A 19,112-nucleotide genomic window follows, 5' to 3' on the forward strand; every position below is an offset into this window, starting at 1 on the left:
TTATTTTTGTTCAACATTAATTGAATAAGCAAAATGCATGTGCAGGAATGCAGATGAGGCTCTTTGCAGTTAATTAGTTTAAGTGATTACAGGTTCCTCACAGTTTTTCTCTTCTGTTTCTGCTGGGAAAGCGCCTGAAGCAACAAGTCAGTATTCATTAAAATTGAGGCTATTTAAGAGAAAAATAATAGGCCGAGCTGTGAGGAATTTCAAATACTTTTCAGACAAACAGAGAATTATTCTGGAAGGCTCCGTGTTTAGCAGCATGAAATAGATAATTTGAAATTCAATTTAAATACCCCCTACCTGTTCATACCCAACGTGCAGCGGATGAAAAAGACTCCACTGTGAATTGGATGTCTATATGCATACCTGTTAATTTATTTTAAGATGAGTATTGGATGTTTTCAGGACGCCCAGCAAGGGGTAGACGCCCTGCAACTGCCAGCGAGTGTGTGGACCACCTAATTATAATACTGTGCAAAAATCTTGAACCACCACTCATCTCTTTATATTTTGCTTCCAAGGAGTTCCAGTTCTCCATGTTTTCTGAAGGACTTTCGAAGTGTTTCTTTGGATATTGACTGCTTATTTCTCTATTTTCAGTCGAGTCCTTGTACCTGACCAGAGGAATGCTTTCTTGTTTTTTTTGTTTGTTTGCTAAGTCACCAAACACGGACCTATGAATCATTCAAGCATAAAAACCAACTCAAACACACACAGATAACACAACGTTTAGAAAAGAACCAGCTATAAATTTTATCTGTTAAAAAAAATATAATTTGTTCCCATTTTTTTTAAGTTGAATCTATTGAAAATGCCAACGATAACACAGTGTGACAGACATAAAAGGATATTTTTGCACCAGCGAGATGATCGCCAGACAGCTGATAACTAAACACATATCTCAGCTTGGTGTGCAGTGTGTCCTTTATAGAATCTGAGGAAACTGGATAAGTAGAGGGCAAATGGAGAAATGGCAAACCTAAAAAACTATCCAGGTGAACAGTAGCCATTTTTAAGGAAGGAAAACAGGGAGAAAAGGTTGAAATATGAAAAATTCCACAACAGCTGAAATGAAAAATAGCAGCAACAGATCTTATGTATGGATGAATCCAAATCTCATCATTCTGCTTCAAAATGTCATCAATATGTCCGGAGAGGTCAGGGGAGAGGTGCAACAGTTTCAGTAGCTATCTGTAAAACGCGGTGGAGTCTGTATCATGGGATGGTGCTGCATTTCAGTCAGAGGTGTTGGGGATCTTGTCAAAACTGATAAAATAATAAACACAGAAAAATTCTATTTAGAAAATGTCTGATTGGCAAAAGCAGTGTGTGATGATCTTGACAGAGAACAGAACAAAAGGTAGAAACATTCAAAGAAGAGCTTTGAAATACCTTTAAGAACCCTGGAGAACAAGAAAGAGCGATAAATTAGCTGGGCAGTTATTAAGTAACTGGAGTATTTAACCAAACACAGTGATGGAAAAGTCAGACAACATGAGTAATAATGACATAGTTGAAAGTAGAAATAATAGATAAACTGTGGCAATATCGTATTATTATTATAATTATTTATTAACAGAAGGATCTGGGAGGATGGAGCTACACTTGTTAGCAATGTTGCCTCACAGCAGGAGGGTTGCTGCCTAGCTGGAGCTTTCATGTGCATGTTCTCCATGAGTCATTATGGTTAAGGTTAACTGAGGATTCCAAGCAAGCTGTAGCTGTGGACGAAGGTGTGGATGTGGGTATAAATGGTTGTTCCAGTCTCTGTTTGAACTCAACTGTAGCTGGGTAAGCAGTTAAGAAAACTTACTTAACTTAGAAAAATACTTGGTTAAAATGTGTGTCGACTTATTACAAAATATGAACAAACTACTGCAGTTTTTTAAGCTTTCATTAAAAAGGTGAAAGGTTAGCACTGTTTCGGTGTTCGGCGTATTATTCCTTCAGGTTTCATTTCTATTTACAGTGTAGGGATTCCACATGTACAGTTAAAACAGTCTTTGAGTAAACACACTGGGAACCACACAGATTCTGTTTGTTTGTAGTGTCTGCGATGCATTTCAGCTCCGTTCACTGTGCCGTGTTAGCTTTCAGTGAGATCCAATTAAGGAGCGTTTTGCTATCATTACCATAAAAAGCTTTACAGAAACGCAGTCTTTAACAACATGCATCCCCAAATGAATGCTGGCCTGAGGTTTTGGCAGATAGTCAGATGAGACCTCACACACCTAGTCAGACAACATAAAGGTTAAAATAAAAGGACTGCATTTATTAGCCATTCAATCTATGGCAGCTCCCCAGAGCTGCTTTTCTTTGAATGGGGAAATTGTGTGTTAGATGGAACGCAAGGCCAATTATGTCAGGCTTGATAAACCCCATTAGCACAGCGTGTTATGACCTTTTCATTCCTGGCATGTGGCACTCACATAGATGGTTGTTGTTCATTTGCCATCCACTTGAGGTCCTCAGTCCATTGTTTTGTTATTTTTTCTAGTTTTTGCCAAAGGGACATTTTATGTGAGGTTAATTGTTTCCTGTCATATAACATCGAATGCTCCTGGAACACAGAGATCACCCCTCTGCTAACAGGTGGAGGTAAGTTCTGTATAAGCTGTAACCCAAGGTTAAACTGTCTAAGCATGATGCTTCACCACAATGTCCAATTTTAGACTAATATCAGTTTTCGAAGCTTCTCCATAACATATCTGAAGTGCAGGGAGCCTGTGTTTCCAACTCTGGGTCCTATTAGCTGTGAGATTAAGATGAAGTAAATTTTAAGATTTGCAAAAAGACAGAAAAAGTGTAACAGGATTTTATTTTAATATTCCTACCACTTTAGGTAGTGGTGCTTCAGTGTAGCAATAGCACATTGTATAGTGTGAACATAACAATGAAAGGAAACTCATTGACCTGCACAGTACAAATGTTCACATTCTGCTCTGTTAGTTTCAGAAGAACCACATTTTTACATGCGCCCTGTGCCTGGGGGATTTTTTTTTTTATTATCGGGTATTTTATTGAAGTGGGAGGAAAATGTGTAGCTATTTAATTCAACTGGTGTAATACAAATACAATGTCTGAGATATTCTGCATGTTTTTTCCTCTTTCTTTTTTTTTTTTTTTTTGAACAGCACAATTTCCTCCACTGGCCTCCTCCACCCACACACACTAGCCTGTGTATTAGCAGCATGCTTTTGCCAAAGACATTCGTGAATCTAATCTTAAACCAGGCTAGCGAGGAAAAAAAGAACAACAAGCATGAGGCATTTTTTTTTACTTTCTCGAGGAAAACAGATCAGAATTATTTCGATTAATGTTTGTCCAAATAAATGTACCAATTTTAAAGATGTATTCAGAAACTGATTCACAGATATAAACAGTATGAGAGATATTCATATGTTTACTGAATGGCCACTTTATTAGTTGCATGTTTTCAACCACTTGTTAATACATATGTCTAGTCAGCCAATTACATGGCAGCTACTCAATGCATTTAGGCACTGAGACATGGTCATCATGACCTGCTGAAATTCAAACTGAGCATCAGAATACAGAAGAAAGATGATTTAAGCGTCTTTGAATGTAACATGACTGTTAGTGCCAGATGGGCTGAAACGGCTGATCTGCTGGCATTTTTCCACACAACAAGAGAATGGCCAAAAAGAGAGAGAAATTATCCAGTGAGCAGGAGTTTTCTGGAAGAAAATGTCTCTCATCTCTGAATGCACAACATGCTGAACCTTGAAGCAGGGTTACAGCAGCAGAGGACCAGGAACCACCTCTGCAAGTTAAAAACAGCAAACTGAGGGGACAATTTATATGGGTTCAACAAAATTGGACAACTGAAGATTGGAAAAATGCTGCTTGATCTGTTGAGTCTTGTGTTTCGGGCCAGAATTTGGTGTAAACAACATTAAACATGGATCCGTCCTGCCTTCTATCAGCAGTTCAAACCAGTGGAGGTGTAATAGTGTGGGGGATATTTTCCTGGTACACTTTAGACCCTTTAGTTCCAAGAGAGCATCATTTAAACACCACCTACTTAATAAATGTTGCTGAGCATGTCCATCCCTTTATGACCACATTTCTGATTGCCACTTCTAGCAGGATAACACACTATGTCACAAAGATCATATCATCTAGAAGTAGTTTCATCAACATAACAGCTGTACTTAAATGGCCTCAACCGTCACCAGATCTCGAACAGAGCACCTGTGGTATATGGTCAGAAGGGAGATTCACATCTTGGATGTGCAGCCAACAAATTTGCAGCAACTGTGTAATGCTGTAATGTTGCTGTGGACTAGAATATTTCAAGTACCTTGTTGAATCAATGTGACAAAGACTTATAGCAGTTATTAAGGAAAATGGTACTAGCAGTACTAGCAAGGTGCACCTAATAAGGAGTGGTGGTGCAAAAGTCATATCTGTGTGCAGAATAGGGGTTATGTATTTATTTTTACCTTAACATTCCTCATACATGTAAAGTATTACATACACATGTTCACTTTAGTACTTTAGTACTCACGGCCCCCCTCCTGGACCCCCTGCAGTTTGCGTACAGAGCCAACAGGTCTGTAGACGACGCTATCAACATGGCTCTACACTTCATCCTGCAGCATCTGGACTCCCCAGGAACCTACGCCAGGATCCTGTTTGTGGACTTCAGCTCTGCCTTCAACACCTTCCAGACCATCTCGAAGGCAAGCTTTCCCAGATGAATGTGCCTGATACCATCTGCCGGTGGATCACTGACTTCCTGACGGACAGGAAGCAGCACGTGAGGCTGGGAAAGAATGTCTCGGACTCCCGGACCATCAGCACCGGCTCCCCTCAGGGCTGTGTTCTTTCTCCTCTGCTCTTCTCCCTGTACACCAACTGCTGCACCTCCCCCCACCAATCTGTCAAGCTAATCAAGTTTGCAGATGACACCACCATTATCGGACTCATCTCGGACGGGGATGAGTCTGCCTACAGGAGGGAGGTTGAACGTCTGGTGTCCTGGTGCAGCCACAACAACCTGGTGCTAAATGCCCAGAAGACAGTGGAGATTATTGTGGACTTCAGGAAGCACACAGCCCCACTCCCCCCCATCATCCTGACTGACACCCTCATCACCTCTGTGGACTCATTCCGCTTCCTGGGTACCACCATCACCCAGGACCTGAAGTGGGAGCCCACCATCACCTCCGTCATTAAGAAAGCCCAGCAGAGGATGTACTTCCTGAGGCAGCTGAAGAAATTCAACCTGCCAACACGGACGATGATGCAATTCTACACTGCAATCATCAAGTCCATCCTCACCTCCTCCATCACCGTGTGGTACGCTGGAGCCACTATCAAGGACAAACAGAGACTGCAGCGTGTTGTGCGCTCTGCTGAGAAGGTGATTGGCTGCAGACTCCCATCTCTGCAGGACCTGTACACCTCCAGGACACTGGGGTGTGCAGCTCGGCTCTCAGCTGACCCTTCTCACCCTGGACACAGTCTGTTTGACCTGCTCCCCTCAGGCAGGAGGCTCCGGTCCATTCGCACCAGAACCTCTCGCCATAAGAACAGTTTCTTCCCCTCTGCTGTTGGACTCATGAACAATAACCATAGGACTGTTCCCACCACTAACACATGACCCTACGCTGTGTTCACTGCATCATTCCATGTTTGGCACTGATCACCACCTGCACTCATGTATATATCTATCTACTTAGCACTTTTCATTCTTATTTTTATTTTTATGTTGATTTAAGCGTTATATGACAGTATGTTTGCACTAAGTACCGCAGCAATTTCCTGATGTTGTAAACCTGCTCAACATTTGGCAATAAAACCCTTTCTGATTCTGATTCTGATTCTGATTCTGATATGTATATAAATACATGTCAAGTATTGTAGTGAGGTTTTCATTCACAGCCTGTATTTTCTGCACAATATGCCACCTCCAGCCGTCACCTGCAAGCTTTTTTTTTTAGTGCAGTGTCAGATGTCCAGTCTATCACACATCAGTGTGGTCACACTTTGTAGCCATAGCTCTATACAATCACACAGTAATGAAATACATGCCATCCATCCCCTGTAAAAACTCTACATCAGAATGTGGCAGCTTCTATTACACCCCCTAATGTGAAAAAAATGAAACAGAAAAGAAATGAGGTATGATTTATTAAATCCCATGCCTCTCATCTAAGAAGAAAGATTCTTGTAGTCCATACTCGTTCAGAGAAACATCAAGCAGAGTAGGGGAACTTAAAATTTGCAGACTAAAATGCCTCTAAGACAGAAAATCATGTTACTATGTCTTGGCAGTGGGCAAAAATAATTTCATGTGAGAGGAATACATTTCAACATCAGATTAAAGAGGCTGTGGAGAATAGGAAACAGACCCAGCAGACAGTGAAACAAGATGAGAGACCAATCAGTGAGCCCACACATGCAAAACTATCCCGAAAAACACATCAGATCTCATATTCTTTGAGGGAAAACATGTATATAAGCCCTGGAAATAATACATGACTACAATTAGTGGGGCATTTGGTGCACAAACAGTGAGCAACTTTAAAGTATGCAACTGTTTTTCGACAGCCTGTTTGCCACATGCTAGTATAGGTGCACATGGAAGTATCTAGAAAGCTGCAATTGCCAGAAAACATGCATTTTCTACAGACTTTGCAGCCAGTTCTGACCCAGGTCTTATGATAGTACACAAAGGTCTAATTAGTAAATCTTTAATGTGCTGGTCTTCTGATATATATATAAAGACAGATTCAGGGTTCTGAACTTTGAGACACAAAATGACAAATGAGTCTCCAGACATTTGTGTCAGAATCAGTCATCTTGATGTAAGCTTCCACTGCCCTTTCATATTCAAATGAGGAGGACGCTGGAGCGTACAGTATCTGGGCAGCTGCGAGAATGTGAATCCATTCAGGAGGTTTAAAGGAGCAATGATCACCATCTCAGATTAGCCGTGTTTGCTCATCCTACTGCATTCCAGTTCTGGAATGTCAATAGTTTATCGGATATTTTTCACCCATTAAGTCAGGAATACCATCTTACGATCTTGCGTTCATGAGGTGTTTGTGTAGTGACTAGCTCAGGGAAAATATTATATCCCTTATGCTGTTATAAGGCACAATTAAAGGCAGAGATAAAAACTACAGATTGTAGTTTTTATCTCTGCCTGACAGATTGAATTTAAAAACAAGGGATTTTTTTTCTTGTTTTTAAATTTTTTGGTGGTGATGATTGAAGCCATGGCTATCAGATGCTTAACAGTAATGACTAAAAGCAGGAAAGGGAACAGCTAGTCTGCCTCTGTCCAAAGATAGCAAATCACCACACATTAAAATCAATAAATAACAAGTACAGTTCCCAAATGCCAAACTAATACTTTAAATAGCTGCTTGTCAAACTCTAAAGAGAAACAGACTGTAGATTTAGCATCTGCAAAGCTCAAAATCTGAGTTTGTTCATTTGAAAATCGACTGGGACTGAACTGGTTTAAATTAACTTCCTGCTGTGATTTTTTTTTTAATCTTGCGTTCACATGGGGCAGTGTTTTAAGCACAGGCAGGCTGCTGGAAGGTGATTTTTCACAGCAGACATTTTGACTCGGGGCTCCAGGGAAAGCACAGGTGTATTGATGTTTCACAAAAGCAGGCCCTCCCTTAAGTAGATTGTAGTCATTACTAACGCCCCCAGGCTTTTCCCACTGTGACAAGTCAGAGTGTCTGCTGTGAAAAAGGCCCACTTGGGAAAGGTCAAGTCATGGCTGAGACACGCATACGAGGGACAGTCGCTGTTTGGTGTTTGCGGGTAAATTATTAAAGTTTCGGTGTTGTGGCATAATAAGCTCAAATGCAAGCCCACGCGGCCGCAGAGTGCATTTTTAGGAGCTTTTGAAAATATTTTTGTTAGCATCTCTGGTGCTCGCAGCGATTCCTCTCTGTTTTACTATTTTTGAAGTGTCCATGCTGCAACTATGATGATGATGTTTCCTTTTATGTAGTTCCTTGCATTGCAGTGCATTAAACTCACTTTCATAAAGATGTTCCCATGCTCAATATTGCTTAAAGCACATAATGTAACCTGTGTCAACATTTGTTCTTCTATAGAGCAGAGTGTGTAGGAGACAATATTCAGTCATGTGTTCTGATTGTCTCAGCTTTATTAAGCCTCTTTTTTAAATTAATTACTGCTATGAGACCATTCTATGTTGCCAGAATTAACTTGGTGTCACATGATCATTGTGACATGTACTTAGTCATTTCTCAAAGTGGCTGTAATGGCTGCGTCAATTCAGAAAGCTCTAACAACTTAAATTAGATCAATTAAGGCCAATCATAGCAAGACATTATAGCAGGTAGCGTGACAGTTATGTTCCAGACTGAAAACCTGTCCATGCCAGTCTGATCCATGCACCAAGACTTGGTAGCAAGCTTGATATCGCACAAAGAAACACACTCATACAAACTCCCTTCCTCTTTTTGGGTCTACCTAGTTTTAGGAATAAAAGAAGAAGAAGAAAATCAGTAATGATTAAGTTTCCACATGTTAAGGTTTTGCAACTCAGTGATTTACTTTTACGCTGTCACACTGTGAAATGACTTTTATGTAGCTTAAATCAATCGAATAAGCATCTTTTTATAGTACCTTTTTATAATTATCATGGGTTTCTTAGTTTCTCTCTTAAAAACGAATTGGTAGTGACAGAAAATGAAGCGTCTGTCCAAAGAATCTGCGAAAGAAGACCCAGAGAGGTTTCATGGGATTCACTCTTGCTGCTTTCATCTCATTTGTAAAGATCAGAAAAACAGATCGCACACAGAGGTCAGCTCGTATCCCACGAGGACCTGCACAAACAAACGCAGCACTTTCTGTGATACAACCCATAACTGAGTCATGGATTAATCCAAAGCACCAACCAGGATCTTGTGGGAATTGATTAGCCGAGTGTTGAATCATTTATCAAACACCATCTTACGCCTGCTCTTAGTGTACCGTGGTACACATCTGAAGCTTTTCAGGCAGAAAGAACGTCTTTAATCATGAGTAAACATCTTAATGATTTACCACACAGGATGTGCATGTTGGCACAACACCACTTGCTGCTTAGAGACATCATCCATGACAGGACTTGTGGAAGGCTGACAGAAACACTGTGCAGGACAATCTGCTGTAGAAAGCAAACTAAATGTTTTTACTGTTATTTAGACTTAAAACTGCTATTTACAACCTTTTTAATAAGCTTTGTTAGAGCACGGAGATCGTCCAATCACAGCCTGACATCCGTGACTTGGTACAAAGACCCATGAGGGGTCTCTTCATGCTTAACGTTTATGTGGATCTCTAAGAGAGTGTTTTTTCCCCGATTACTAATAAACCAACACCAAACAATAAGATCTAAATTGTAACTGACTGGGTGACATTTATATATTATATATATAATAATGTGTTATGAGTGTCACTGTAGTCAGAAGTAGTAAAGTGTACCAAAAATGAAAAAGTACTGTTGTAGTCACTGACACTGAACATAAAAGTCATAATTCCTCTTCAGTAGCTTAAAACTGCAGAAGTCGTAGCCCAGAATCATGCACATTCTAGATTAGTGGTGTCAAACATAAAGCCTGGGGGCCAAAATCGTCCTGCCAAAGACTCCAATCAGGCCCGCTGGACGGCTTTGGAAAATATGAAGGACGGCATACATTTTGTGGCTTTTAACTCTATTTTTTGTAAGTTTTACAACTTTTGATTCTGACGTCCTCCACAGCCATTCATACAATGTCAAAGTGGATAATTAACAAAATCGATACTTTTAAAACGACAGGACCGTGTGGACATTGAGCTACCAGAGGTTTTTCCTGCAATTTTACACATTTATCATGTAGAAAAGGGAGATGTGCTTGTTTAATCACTGTTTTTTTTTTATTATCTTATATTAAGATATCCCAGGGATTAAATGTGCAGTTGAGCTTCTTTACATTGACAGAATGTGCAGTTTCATTGTTCGGCTCACGTAAGATCAAGTTTGAAAGATGGCAAAGATCAGGTCATGAGTGAGAAATGAGATGATGAAAATGAATGCTTAGGCTGGTTTGAGCAATTGTGGAGGTGAGCTGAGATTATATATCATAGCTCATTCTTCTGTTCTAACATGTTTGCCAGCTAAGATAGAATCAGACCCATCTTATTTCTTTCCATTTCTGTTTTGGTGCACTCGGGCATTTTTGGCCAGTATGACCTGTTTAAGTGCAAGTATTCATTGACTGCTAACTTAATTCTCCTGCTTCAGGGACAAACAGCGTTTAAACACCGGCATGGCACTTTAACTATTTGTGCTACTGATTGCTGCGGCGCTCTCTATCTTCATCTCTTCGAGGTTGTCCACAGAAGCACCAATAAAAATTTGAATATATTCGCATTGCCTTTTCCCCCCTTCTGTCATTACTCTTATCTATTGCCACCCTGGCTTTTAATCTTGCAGCCTACTTTTCAATCATCTGTCTCTCGTCTATATCTTCTTTCCATGTGATTCATTTTCTCTGCAGGGTGGTCAGCCTTTTTCCACTTTTTCCCCCCTATGCCTAATTCCTCTCACATCTTCTCAATCACTTCTATTACAGTTTGACAGTCTAATCAGACAGCAGGGTCATGAGGGCGGATGGGCTGTCTATAAGGAATAAGGATCTTTCTCTCTCATTGCCTCCCATTGCTCTTTCCACCTACCTTTTTTTTGTCAGGACTGAATGTATGCAGTCACAGAGGCTCTCAAATCAAGCCAAAAGATGTTCCACAGACAGCCAGCTCTGCTCTTCAGGCAAAAGTTGCCACTTTTCCACACCCTAGCTGAGGATCTATGAAGAATTGGTTCCTTTATCTCTAGCTAGCTTTAGACGCAGATCTAATAAATCCAGCGACAGAGTGGCTTTCGGTATTGTACGGAGGCTGCGGCCTGGAAGTCTGTGCCTGCGATTGCCAGCTGGCAGTTCAAGCCAGGATGACTCGGTAACTGAGAATGACTGTGGAGTATCCTCTCGACTTGTCATTGTGCACTACGCTGCTACTCAGGACATGCATTACTGAAAAAATACATAGAGATATGTCAAATGTGAAATGTGATTTACTCTAAGAGGGTGGAATTTCCTGCAGAACGAGGCACAGCCTGCAGGCTATAACTCTGTCAGCAGGAGGCTGGAAATGTAGAAATCAACACACAAATGTGAAAAAGGATTTACCACACACGTCTCCCCCCGTCTAGGAAAAAAAGACACATCTGCATATTCAGCTTGACTTTACATTTCTGTAAAGTCGACAAACTGACTTTAAAACAAATGATGGCACAACTTAATACGTACGATGGGAAAGTCAAACATTTAGGGGAAAAAAAAGCTTGGCAAACTTGGCTGTAACAAAAGTATCTAACATCTACGAGCCCTCAAAATAACATGTCATATCTAATTTCTCCGTTTCAAGACTAAAGAAGACTATATTGTTGTTATACTGCAGTACAAATACAATTATACTGGATATGCATCCCTTGCTTCTATGGACAAATGGTCGATCCATTCTGTGGTGGATCCATAAAGCCTTATTCCAAAAAGGATTAAATGACTTTTTCACCTCAAAATTCTACATGCACAAACCCATAATGACAAAGTAATACAAATACAAATTATAAACAAAAATATAACATATACATAAATATTCGCAGACCTTGCTGATGCACTTTTGGCAGCAATTACAGCCTCAAGTCTTTTTGAGAATATGCTACAAGCTAAGCACACCTATTTCTGGCCTGTTCTTGTCTTTGCAGAACCTCTACAGCTCCATCGAGTTGGATGTGGTCAGCGGTTTTCAGATCTCTCCAGAGACGTTCAGTGAGGTTCAAGCCTGGCAGAGCCGGTCAAGGACATTCACAGACTGGTCCCAAAGCCCCTTGTTTGCTATCTTGGCTGTGTGCTTAGGGTTGCTGTCCTGTGGAAAGATGAACCTTTTTTCCAGTTCAAGGTCCAGAGCACTCTGGAGCAGGTTATCATCAAGGATGTCTACTAATTTATCAGTTTTTGCCCCTGAAAAACATCCACATAGCATGATGCTGCCACCACCATGCTTCACTGTAGGGATGGTACTGCCCTGGTGAGGAGTGGTACTTGATTTCCTCCAGACATGATTCAGGCCAAAGAGTTTTATCTTTGTTTCATCAGACCAGGGAACTCTCACGGTCCGAGAGTCCTTCAACCCACATGAGCAAACTCCACGTGGGTTGTCGTTTGCTTTTTTACTGAGGAGTGGCTTCCATCTGGTTACTCTACTATACAGGCCTGATTGATGGAGTCCTACAGAAATGTTTTTTTTTTCTGGAAGGTTCTCCTCTCTCCACAGATCAACACTGGGGCTCTATCAGGAGTGACTATCAAGTTCTTGGTCACCTTCTTGAATAAGGCTCTTCTACCACAATCTCTCAGACTGGCCAGGCAGCTAACTCCTGGATGTCCCCAGAATCTGCGTACAGCTCTGCGCCAACGATCCAGACAACACACTGCCAAGACTTCTGGTCCTGTTTAGTGCAGCACAGTACAGCAGTACCATGCAGTGATAAACAGTTTCAGGAAAAAGGAGATCTTGTGAAAGTCTGCCCAGCCTTTTTAAACATAGATGGCAGTGGAGGTGTGTACAGACCAGGAGATGACCTTAGTGATATTCAACCCCAGATATTAGAAGCCGGGGACTCTCTGTGCACCTCTTTTCTTCTTAAAATCTACCACAATCTCCTTTGTCTTATGTTTAGGATGGGATTGGTGGTAGAACACCATGCTGCCAGGTTTAACACCTCCTCACTGTATGCAGTCGGTTAATCAAACCAATGACTGTTGTGTCATCCATTATTTTGAGCATACATCCACCCTTTAAAAGTACCTTATGTTTGCAGATGTATGGTGTTAGAAAAATACATATAAAAATCTTTACAAATGTTCAGGCAGATCGATTTCTAGTGCTAAACAATAAATAATGCCTCTTCTGACTCAAACTGCCTCAACAGTGTGTAACCTTTGGTGAACTTTCTAGCGAACCATGAAAGAGTTTTAACACCATCTGTGGGCAACACTGCAGATCAAATTTGAAGCGTATCCTGTTTTAATTATAGTGTGTGTTCTGGTTTGGCTGTACTGGAGGGTGTGAAGCTGAAAAATCAACATGAGTCTGTTTGCTTTCAATACTTTCTCTGTTTGCACTTTCTAGTTGTCATATCTCTAAGGCCCCAGTTAAAATGAGGTCTGCTTTATTGTGGTAGACAATGAACTTCGCTATATAGCAGCAGACCAATTTTAAAATGGTAAGCATGTGCTAGTAAAAGACAAAATACAGTTGTGGTCAAAGGTTTACATAAACTTATCATGGACATGAATGTCATGGCAATTTTGGGCTCTTAATGATTTCTTTAAACTTTTCTTTTTCCAGAGTGGAATTATTCTACAGCATGAATCTTTAACAACTTAACAACTTTGAAATTCAGCAATTGGATCCACAAGTTTCAATTTATTTTGGATTACCTCCAAAAATATACATACAGGGTCAAAAGTTTACATATGCCAACCCTAAAATTAAGTTAAAAGTCCCTTAGCAAGATACTTTTGGTATTCATCAGCCAACTACTAGAGTAATTCTGGCAGTATATTTGACCGCTGTTCTTGGCATAACTGGTAGATTTAATTTACACTGGTTTACACTGATCATAACACTTTTCTCCAGGAGGCATTAAGTTCGTCCATGTGGACAGCTGCAAATCTCAGTCAAGCTTGAATGTGTGAATTTTGGAGCAGGAGCTTCTTCCTTGGTTGGAACCCTCTCGTTTCATGGAGATTTAAAACTTCACAACTTCACAGTGGACAGAGACACTGGTGTATCAGCATTTTCCAGTTAATGGCAGGCTTGAGCCTTGGTGAATTTTTAAACAATTCCCTCTCATCTGAGGGTGACAGTTTGGGTCTTCTTCCAGGACATGGCAAAGTATTAACACATCTGAATAACCAGTAACTTCAAACAGCAGTTTCAAGTGATGATATTGGAGTCTGCAGTTGCTTAGGAATGGCCCATAAAGCTTCTGGGCTGGCCTTCACAAAACCCTGATCTCAATTTTATTGAAAATTTGCATGCCATGTTAAAAAGCCAAGTTGATTTGTGACTGTATATAAACACCACAATACATAAAAGCTTTATTTTTTGCTAACTCTGAGTAGATGATCAGGAGTTAAGACACTGAAACTGGAACAAAGGTGCACATTTGCTCCCTGAAGATTCATATATATATATATATATATATATATATATATATATATATATATACATGTAACCAAAATTGGATTTTATCATCTAAAAAATATAGCCAGAGTCCGCCCTATTCTCTCTCGGGCCAACACGGAGATGTTGATGCATGCTTTTATTACCAGTCGCATTGATTACTGTAGTGCCCTGCTCTCTGGTCTTCCTAAAAAGAATATTTCAACTTTACAACTTTTACAAAACTCTGCAGCTCGTGTGCTGATGAAGACGAGAGGGCGGGCCCACATTACACCGGTTTTAGAATCGCTGCACTGGCTCCCCGTGTGTTTCAGGATCGATTTTAAAGTTCTTTTATTGGTTTTTAAATGTCTTAATGGTCTTGGGCCTTCTTATCTCTCAGATCTGCTTTTACCATATGAACCCTCGCGGACCTTGAGGTCCTCTGGTACTGGCCTTTTGATTGTCCCTAAAGTCAGGACACATACTCACGGAGAGGCAGCTTTTCAGTGGTATGGTCCTCGTCTGTGGAACAGCCTGCCGGAGGAGCTCAGGGCCGCAGAGAACGTACATGTTTTTAGGCTCAAGACCCACCTTTTTAACTTGGCTTTTACTTAACGTTTATTTATTTTACGCTTATTTATTCTATCCTGTTATTCTATTGTTAATTTAGGTTTTACCTAATATTTATTGATTTTATTCTTATTCATTTTTTAATCTTCTTACTCTATTTATATTTATATTTATATTGTATCCCGTTCTTATTTATTTTATCTTTTTACCCAGTATATACTCTTATTAGGTCATATCTCCAGTGTTTCCTCAGAGGGCGCTTTCTGCACCGGGGCTGTGATCGACCGTGGCCGCTGGGGCTCTGGGGGTCCTCTCAGCCTGGCTGGGGGGCTTCTTTGCCTCCCTCCTGCTGTGTGCCCAGCCTGGAGGCTGCGGTCTGTGACCGGCTTCCGGTGCAGACGGCTCCCCATGATAGTGTTTCCTCACTTGGCTCATGCGTACCCAGTCCAATTTTACTTTTTAAGTGTGCGCGTGTGTGTGTGTGTGTGTGTGTGTGTGTGTGGGGGGGGTGGGGGGGAGGGGGGGCTGCTTTTAACCATGTAAAGCACTTTGTGCTACATTTTTTTTTGTATGAAAAGTGCTTTATAAATAAAGATTGATTGATTGATATATATATATATATATATATATATATATATATATATATATATATATATATAAGATTCATATATATATGAATCTTCAGGGACATTCTATAGAACCTTAGAATGTCCACAAAACATTAATTTGGGTTGATATGGGATTATCATGTTGCATAGCAACCTTGTAACAATGGACTAAATCCACAAATCAAACAATACTGTAATCAATTATTTTTTATAGCTGATAGCCCACTTAGTTGTTATTCAGTTGTGATGAACAAGTTGAAAACAAAAGGTTGAAATGAAGGAAAGCAAACAGACTGAAAAAGTATGTAAATCTATAAACCCACAGAGGACATTCTCCATCAAAGGTAGTTCACTGTTTCTGAAGTTATCTGCCTCTGCACCAAACTGAATGGATTCTTGTGTCACCTCTGGGTTAGATTTTGTGTAATCATGCTCAAAGACAAAGAAGGAAGTCACCAGATACCACTGGCTTGGTTCTCACTGTGGCAGAGATACTGTCTGCAGTGACTGCTGGAGAGGTATCCTCTAACAAAACTACATTTGAAAATCATTTTTTCATACATATTGGTGACCAGAAACAATACAGTTCATCTGCCAAGTGATCTGTTTACCTCTCACCAAGAATACACAAAAACTATCAGATCAAAATTAGAACTTGTTGGAGACGTGGGGTCTGGCAAACCAGTGAACCGATAAAACTTTGATGTGGTTCACCGTCTTTAAAATGATGTGACGCTGGCTTTGAAGGTGGACGAGTACTTTGAGTGCTGTTCTAGTTTAGATCACAATCTGACTAATATTTCTTTCAGTCCATTACGTTCTGTTAAGTACTCTCTCTATGAGAGTGTCGGTTTTTCACACCTATTGTTATAGAGAAGGATATCCACATATAGAGTGCACACACGGGGGGCAGAACCATTATGTGTGATACATTTATCTTTGTGGGAGGCAGCGGTGAAGCAGCATGAACAGAAGGCAGCACAGCCCCCACTCCATCACCCATACTAAAAAGATACGGGCTGAAGAGAGAGAGAGGGGGGGGGGGGGGAGCTGTTTGAAAAACAGTATCAAAACTACAGCAATGTTAAGGATGGGAATTGGTCATGGAGAAATTTTCTTTAAAAAAAAAAATAGGGTGAGGAAATAAGAAAAAAGGAACCATTTCAATTTTGAGGAAGGGATGATGGTGGTTTCAAAAGAGGCAGAGGAGAAAGAGAAACCTGTGTAAATTGAGAAGCACTAGAAAAAGATGAAACGAAGAGGAGTTGAAGAGAATAAGGGAGCAGCGAGGGGCACTGGTGAGGAGCTGAGCGTGAAGCGGGACGAATGAAGATGCCTGCGGTGTGTTGAGAAAACGTATTAATCCTAGTCTGTGTGATCTCTCTCTTTGAAAAAGGTGGCCTGCCACACCATGAATCATATAGTGACGTGTAAAAGTTGGTCCGTTGCTAAAACTGCTGCTTAAACAGCTAACACATACTGAACATATGTAGGAGATTACATGCGATTCTTAATGATGACAGATCTGGACTAAAGTGATCACACTGCCCACGGTGTCACCGTCTCGGAGGAGTGGAGCTGGGCGAGAAATGCTCGGAAATCAGGGGAAATGCTGCACTGACCTGTTTTTTAAATCGTAACCTTGGGAATTTCCCAAACGTGGCATCCCAAATTTAGAAAGTTTGAAGGGAGTAGGTTATCTTCATCTTTATCTTCACTTGGAAGTGAAACAATTTGGACAATGTTGGACTGTCTTAGCTGAAGCATCTCTGTGCTGTTTGGAAGCTGGGGATACAGCCAATGGAAATCAGGGTATCATACTCAGCCTCGTATCCAATGTTTGGATACGAGGAGGCTGTTCTCGTCAGCTTTTAACTTCCAGGATGAACTGCAGCCAGCACATTTAACTAATAAGTTTGCTCTCTCAAAAACCTAAACAGTCTTACCAAAATCACTTAACATAACAATTATAGCTTGCTGTCTTCCCTGGCTATGGCTGGATAAAGACATTATGTTTCAACATTATTTAGCTATAGGCAGCAGTAACTTTAAACGGCTGGCTTTTTGAGCTGGCATTATGTCTTAACCAAACTGTGTGCATATATTAATCAAAACGCAGACTTGAAATAGATTTTCTTTCTTTCTTTGGCTACAGAGGGGCTTCACACAGCTGAGCTCGGAGCTCGCAGGCCTTCTTTCTGGAACACGGCAGCAGCACACAGGCCTGAGGCCTGACGTCAACGGGTCTTCAAGACAAAACACGTGTGAAAGAAACACATTTTATCTGTAAGATGTCAACCCGTCATTGCATGGTTTCTGCAAAATCCGTTTCTTGCTGTGGCAGTTCTTTCTTCCTGGAAAATTAGGGATATTTTTTAAGTGGTGAAAAGGAGAAAAAGAGAGCTGAATAGAAAAGCACTTAAAGGTGGGTGCAGCTTTTTAGGGTTACCTCAGAAAAAAATACCATCTAAAAAAAAAAAGCCTCTGAAGTGTTACATTTATATTCTTTATACGTGAGTTTAAGTCTAAGAGGTTTTTGTTCAACACTCCATTTCTCGCCATAAAAGTCCTAAAAGATTCAAAGCCTTCCTGACTGCTCTTGCCACACACATATAATTTTCATCCTGTGGTTTCGGAGGATCAAGAGAAATTTCAATATTAGTTTAGAGATTATAAATTGGAGAGGAGAAATGGGCACATTGTGAAATGGTCCTTACTATCAGTCAAAGAAACACTAGCGCCGTCATTAAATGAAAACTGGCAAATTCTAGCTCTGTCTTCAGAGGATTCTCATTAAAATCCTCTTATCATAGTGACGGGTTTCAGCTTCAGTGGAGCAGCGGCTCACATGATAATGACTTCAGTGACATTGCAGCCATTCTGTGCATATTAAAATGTCCATCTGTAAAGGTGATTTTAAATAGCTCTGAATATTCAACTTCACTTAGTGGTTTCATAAATCCCGCACAAAAAAAATCAAAAAGGGAGAAAATGCAATAAAATTTTAAAAAAAGAAGAAAAAAAACACACGGAAAGTTTTAGCATTGATCGTAAAATATTGCTACAAATTTTCCTGTGAAGAGTCAGTGCCCAGCAGAGCAGTCTACATGAGGTTAGAATAAATCATTTTTAAACTAGATCAACTAAAGCGTTGAAGAGTCTTTAAAGCTGAAGTTACAGAGAGCTGCTTGCTGATGCTACAGGTGGGAGAACTGATCCAAATATCCATAGTATCAATACCAACACAGGTAATAGTATAGGAGGTTAATAGGATCAATGCACTATGAGCAGTACTGACCCTGAATTTACTTGGTATGAGATCAACACAAAGGACTGCAGACTCACACAGCACTCATTGGTGCTAGCGCCCCATGAAAGTGTGCCAACGTTAGTAAAGAAATAAAGGAAAAATGCTAACATTACTGTCAGTAGATCAAAGCAAATGAGCAGTATAATGATGACTGTAAAAAAAATCATTAATGCACACTATAATGACCACTGGCCCAAAATTGAGTGATCACTTATGTGTGTGCTAACATGGAGATTCATTGTTGAAGGCATTCTATACACTACAGCCACCATAAACCATACTGAAGTATGGAAGAAAAAGAAAAGTGGGCACGTCCTTTTTTTTCTTCTTTTCCAGAATTC

At 40.4% G+C, this 19,112-nt stretch overlaps 1 pseudogene; it reads right to left on the reverse strand.

The window, feature by feature from the left end:
• Positions 1 to 3,791: 3,791 nt before the first annotated feature.
• LOC146520345 (uncharacterized) lies at positions 3,792 to 12,815 on the reverse strand (annotated as a pseudogene).
• Positions 12,816 to 19,112: the final 6,297 nt, after the last annotated feature.

Source organism: Neolamprologus multifasciatus, chromosome 4 (assembly GCF_963576455.1).
Source record: "Neolamprologus multifasciatus chromosome 4, fNeoMul1.2, whole genome shotgun sequence".
Lineage (NCBI taxonomy): Eukaryota > Metazoa > Chordata > Actinopteri > Cichliformes > Cichlidae > Neolamprologus > Neolamprologus multifasciatus.